The 5,931-nt window shown below is 33.7% G+C and overlaps 1 non-coding gene across 1 annotated transcript; it reads right to left on the bottom strand.

The window, feature by feature from the left end:
• Positions 1-5,450: 5,450 nt before the first annotated feature.
• LOC122232852 lies at positions 5,451-5,575 on the bottom strand. Its single transcript, XR_006210260.1, has one exon. It is a non-coding gene; the product is annotated as a small nucleolar RNA SNORA1 (small nucleolar RNA).
• Positions 5,576-5,931: the final 356 nt, after the last annotated feature.

Genomic DNA, 5,931 nt, shown 5'->3' with positions numbered 1-5,931 from the left:
AGTTGGAGAGTTTGGTTGTGTTCTCTGGTCCTTTCTAGTCTTTGTTGATTTGGTCTTTCTTTCTTTCTTTCTTTCTTTCTTTCTTTCTTTCCTTCTTTCTTTCATCTTTTCTCCCCTCATAGAGTCTCCCTTAAAATTTCTTGCAGGGCTCATTTAGTGGTCATGAACTTGTTTAATTTTTGTTTGTCTGGGAAACTTTTGATTTCTCCTTCTATTTTGAATGACAGCCATGGTGGATAAAGAATTAGTGGCCGCATATTTTTCTGATCATCACATTGAATATATCCTGTGTGGCCAGTTTTAACTAAAGCACATTTATTGAAAGAATACCCAGGGAGCACAGAATTTGTGGGATACCAGAAGACAAGGCTGAGTAGGCATGAAGAAGCACAGTATGAAAGAAACCAGTGATCATTTTGAGTACATTATATTATAAACTTCCTCATAATAATGTCACCTTTCAAAGAGTAGGAAAAACATCTCAGCAACAGAAATATATACAATGACCATAACTAACCATAAATTAGATTATATTAAGGATTTAAAAAATCAGTATGAAAAACACAAAACTCTGAATAGAAAAGTATGTAAGGAAATGAGCAGACAATGCACAGAGGAAGAAACCTAAATGTCTACTGTGTATATATATGTGTGTGTGTGTGTGTGTGTGTGTGTGTGTATAAAAATGGAAGTGTACCACTTACATGCTGATGTTGGTAGTATAGACTTGTTAAACAACTTTGTATAGTGACTTGGAAGTATCTGGTAATGCTGAAGAAATTTCTACCTCTAGATATGAACTTTTCAGAAGGTCTTATACATGTTTATGTGGAGACATGTATAAGAATGCTTATGGTGGCTTTTTATGTAAAGGCAATAATATCAAAAAGCATAAATGCCCATAAACAGGACAAACAATAAATTATTTTTTGTATGTTCATATAAAGGGAGATTTTCAAAGAGAGAAAATTAAACTAGAGTTACTATGGATACATTTTCAAAATATTAGTTGTAGAACAGTGCGTGGCATGTGAGCTGTGGGCAAAAGCCAAAGCGTGTTTCTTCTTTCTCTCAGGAAAACCTTTAAAGCCTTTGGACTAATTAAATCAGGCCCACCCAATTATCCAGGATAATTTCCTCCTCTCCTCTTTGCTTAGAGTCAACTGATTAGAGACTCCAAATACATCTGCAAAATCCATTCTCAGCATATCCAAGTTGACATCTCAAGAAAGTCATTACAATGAGATTAATAAAATACTTAAAGCTTTTATGAATGAGAATGGGAAACTAGATTTTTCTACATTATCACTGGGCAGTTTGGGGACATGTTGGATTGGGAGTGGGTACCTGATATTGGTAGCATCTAGTGAACATTCAGAAAATAATTATTGAATGAAGGAATTAATATGTTTGGGTGAGCAGCCCCTTGGGGAAAAGGGAAAAAGCAGCCCCTTGTGGGGTACCTTTGTGAAGTTATTGCTGGGGAGAACATAGTTAAAAGAACTATGTCAGGTTTAAGTATTCTTTTCTTCAGGTTTCAGTCATGCTGTGTCAAGAACAAGGCTTTCACACTGTCTCCAAAACATTTTCCTTTTCATATTTTCACAAAGAAAACATTTTTCCTTTTCATTCCTTTGCATAAGGGAAAAGTCTCTCCATCCATTTTCTGTGTCATACCAGTATTTTGTTAGATGTTAATAGGTATTCTGTAAAAACAGGTTCTAAAGTAAAACAAATTTGACAAACGAATAAACAAAAATGCAAACACACCAGGATAAGTCAGGTAACAACCAGTAAATCTTATAGTTTAAAACAACTAAGTTTTATTTATCACTCACAAGTGTTCCTTGTGGGTCAGATGCAGCCTCTGGTCACTGTTTTTACTTTGAAAGCAATTGGACAGAGAAGCCCCTTGGACCAGTGGGATACTTTCATGTTGCTGTCACTGAGGTAGAAAAGGGCCTAGGCAGCACCCTTTGGCTCTTAATGCCTGTGTCTAGAAGTGACACATATCATTTTTGGTCACATTTCATTAGTCAAATCAAGTTCATGGCCCAGCCTGATCTGAAGAGAACAGAGACAATGATATCTCCTGCAGAAAGGTAGACATTATACAGTCCACCACAGAGCTTCACAGAGCCTAGAAAGTGCTAAAATGCATGATAAATAACAATGAACACGGAATCTCCTGACAATCTGTTGAAAACAGTATTAACCAATTTGTTAGACTACAGACAGAACCTTTTTCTATTATTGAGAGGGCTGTGTAGTATAGGTAGTTCAATGCATGGACTCTGATGTCACGCTGTGTCAGTTCAGATTTCACACGTGATTAACTAGAGGCCTTGGGTAAAGTTCTTAGCTTTCTTCACCTTCAGTTCCCTCAGTAACATTTCTTATCTGATGGGTGTCTTAGGGGTATTAAATGCACATAATCACTTATTCACTTCCTGGCAGATTATGAACCAATAAAACTCAGCTAACGTTTTATGGGGTTCTGAGGAACACTGAAAAACAATGTTCTGGAGTTTTGTGTCATTAGTTCATGAAATAGAAGATTTTATTCCACTGTTTTAAATATCAAAAGTTCTGTGTGTGGTAGTAGATAAGGGTCACATGAGGAATTGATCAAGGCTATTGAAGAAATCAGAATGAGCAAGACAAGGGGGTTGGTATAGGGCAGGAAATGAGGGTAGTAGGGCAGCCAGAAAGACTGACCTGTTCCATTATAGCTTGGAGAGCCAGCAAAATGGAGTCTTTTGAAACTTTCCTTAAAACACTCAATAAATTCCAGGCAGTACAGATAGGGTTATAATAGAATAATAATTGATTATTCTTCATCATCAGAGTGCTGAAAATTTAAAGGGGCAACATTATAGTTGCCTAATGACCAGTACACATATTGATTGAATGCTCTGGAATCACATTTTACAGTTGGCCAGTTGTGTCAAGCACCACCAGCTATATCATAGGAGTATTTGTTTTTTTCTAATGATTTTTATGGTCTTTTCATGTTTGAAAATAATAGCTGAAAGCTTAGATAAAAGCACATAGATAGCCAAACTTACTTTTTGAAATATACTTGGGAATATTGTTAATTTCTCTTATTTAATTTAATCAATAGTTTAAAATTTTTAAATTATGTATAAAGATGTAAATGTACATGACTGACTAGGAGTTGTCTTCAAGAATGTTGCTACACAGAATTATAGATTCCTATAATTATTATGAGTTGAAGACATTTTTATAATGGAATAAGTGAATAATTTGAACTTATTTAGAATTTAAGATATTGCTTATTTTTATGGGAAGGTTGATTAAAATTTCATAATACTCATATAATTTCCAAATAAACAAAACATTCTTTCCACTCATTCCCTCGAAATAGGAGACCTAGAAAACGAAAATGATTTCTCACAAAAAAATACATATGCTTTTATTTAATGTCCATCAGTAAATTTCTCATGGAATTTAAATTTCTGAACCAAGAGATTAACTTTTATTGAACTGAAAAAAATTGAGTAATTTATGTAACAATGGATTCTCCACTGTTCCTGATTAACAATATGTATACCTGTTGTACTCTCAGTTTAAAAGTTTGATCTTCCTGAGGAACCTACATGGCTCAGTCAGTTGAACATCTGACCCTTGATTTCAGCTCAGGGTGTGGTCCCAGAATCATGGGATTGCCCCCCAGGTGAGGTTCGAGCTGAGTGTGGAACCTGTCTGAGATTCTCTCTTTCTCTCTCTCTGCCCCTCTCTCCAACTCATGCTCGCTCTCTCTCTCTCTCTCTCTCTCAATTAAAAAAAAATATTTGAGATTCTTTTGAGATTGGGGAACTCAAAAATTCTCAGCAAAAAAGAATTAGAGCAGGAGTCCTATTCTTTATCCATAAAATCAATATAAAACTTAATCATGCTAAAGAAGGGATACCTCAGGTGATCTGGCTCTCTGACAGTCTTTAGCATCAGTTGAAGACAAAATAATTGCATAATTTTTTATGGAAATATGCAGTCTTCTGTTATGGTTTCCATTCTCAAAAAGTTAGTAGATATTATTGTGTCAGATAAACACGTGGAAGAAATTCAGATGCCTGAATGTATATTAAACAAAATAATGCTGCACTGTTTATCTCTCAGATGAAATCAACTTAAAAAGAATAATCATTTTGAGGTCTTAGGGGTCAACTTTCATTCAAATATGTTATTTTGTTTTAGTTTTTTACAGAAATTGTGACTATGTATATACACACATATATGCGTATATATTTCTTATATATATACACTATACATATTTTATATTATATACATATATATATGAATTTTCTAACATTCCAAATTTATGAAGAAGGCATTTACTCAGTTATCTCATACCCAAAGTTCATGATAAGCATTTTGAATTGGAGAAGGTTTCGAGGGCTCTGTAATTCCTACATCACAGCAGGCACCGGTTAAGAAATATAAGCTATAATTTTTGACTTTGTGTCGAGTTTGAAACTCATTTTGAAACTTTCCTTTCTTTTTCTTCTTCTTCTTCTCCTCCTTCTTCTTTTTTGGAACTACTACTTTTTCCAGGTGTATATTGAACCTTTTGAACTTGATCTATGTCAAATACTTGGTCCTTTTTCCTCCTTTGTTTCCCAGCTAAGCAGAGGGTTGGTAAATGTTTCAACCCTGTGGGTGGATGAATTGACTAAATCATCACTGGAAACTTTTGGCATGTAATTACCATGGCATACATAATGCGTTCTGAAAGTATATTATCAAAGTTATCCATATTTTAAAAATGATTCTGATCAACACTGAATGATAAATTTACATGTTGAATACTGTAATTATGATCAGGCAACATTTCTCTTTTTGGTGGTGCATTCCATTAGCACATCCCAATACAAAAAGAGCTCTCATGAAAGAGCCTATATTCAATCTATTGTCTATATAACACCCTTTAATGCTTCACTTTGTAACTATTGGTATATGTATTTCACACATCTTTTATGAGCATGTGGGGGGCAAGACTGAGATTGTACACATCCTTACGTTTTTTAATGTTCATTTTTAAAAAAAATTTAAAGTCATTAAATTTTTACTTAAGGAATTTTACATGTGATTCCTTCCACTGCCAATCTCTGGTAGTTCCTCCAAAGTCAGAATTATAATCTTTAAAATAGCCCTTTTAAAAAGAAGTTTTATTCAATCCACAGTTGTCACTGTCAAGACAGAGTTCTTTCAGTTAGGCTTCTTTGACCTCTACTTGAATATGAACATTCTTCAGAAATTACCCACCTGTAATCTTTGGGATCCAATTTCTTTAATGTAGGACCCTAAAAGTCAAATTCTAGAAAGTAAATTGATTGATATTTTGTCAAATGATCTCAAATTCTTATTCTTTAGTTGTTTCTAATATTAAAAAGTCTTCTTACTTTCACCTACTCCATGAGCCTAGCAGAAAACATTATAGGTCTCATTGTCACCACTGCCGGTGATAGAAGCATAACTTGTGTCTCATTGTAGCTATATTAACAATTTCTGGACACCATGAACAACAGTGTCCATTTCCACCTAGAATGAGGCTTAGAATGTTTCTTAATAGCTCACACCATATCTTGAACTATAAAGGAGCTTGAAAAACATTTGTCAATGAATGAAAGGAGAGAGAATGATAAATTATTCTTGGACTTATTCTAAATGTTTAAATATGTTGAATAATTGTATTTGGTTTTAAATTTTTAAAAAGGACAAAATGAAGTTAATGCAAATTCCTGCTCAAATAAAAATATTTTACTCCTCATGTAAAGCCCAGATAACTTAAATAACTAATATGCCAGTAGGAAACAAATAGAAAGTAAAATATTCAGATTAAATATTTACTTTTGAAATTGAAGAATGAATTTATGTATTTAAGTTAAATTTTGATTTTGTATGTCTCAT

This window comes from Panthera tigris, chromosome D3, assembly GCF_018350195.1.
Source record: "Panthera tigris isolate Pti1 chromosome D3, P.tigris_Pti1_mat1.1, whole genome shotgun sequence".
NCBI classification, from domain to species: Eukaryota; Metazoa; Chordata; class Mammalia; order Carnivora; family Felidae; genus Panthera; species Panthera tigris.
This window is presented reverse-complemented; position numbering and strand designations above follow the sequence as displayed.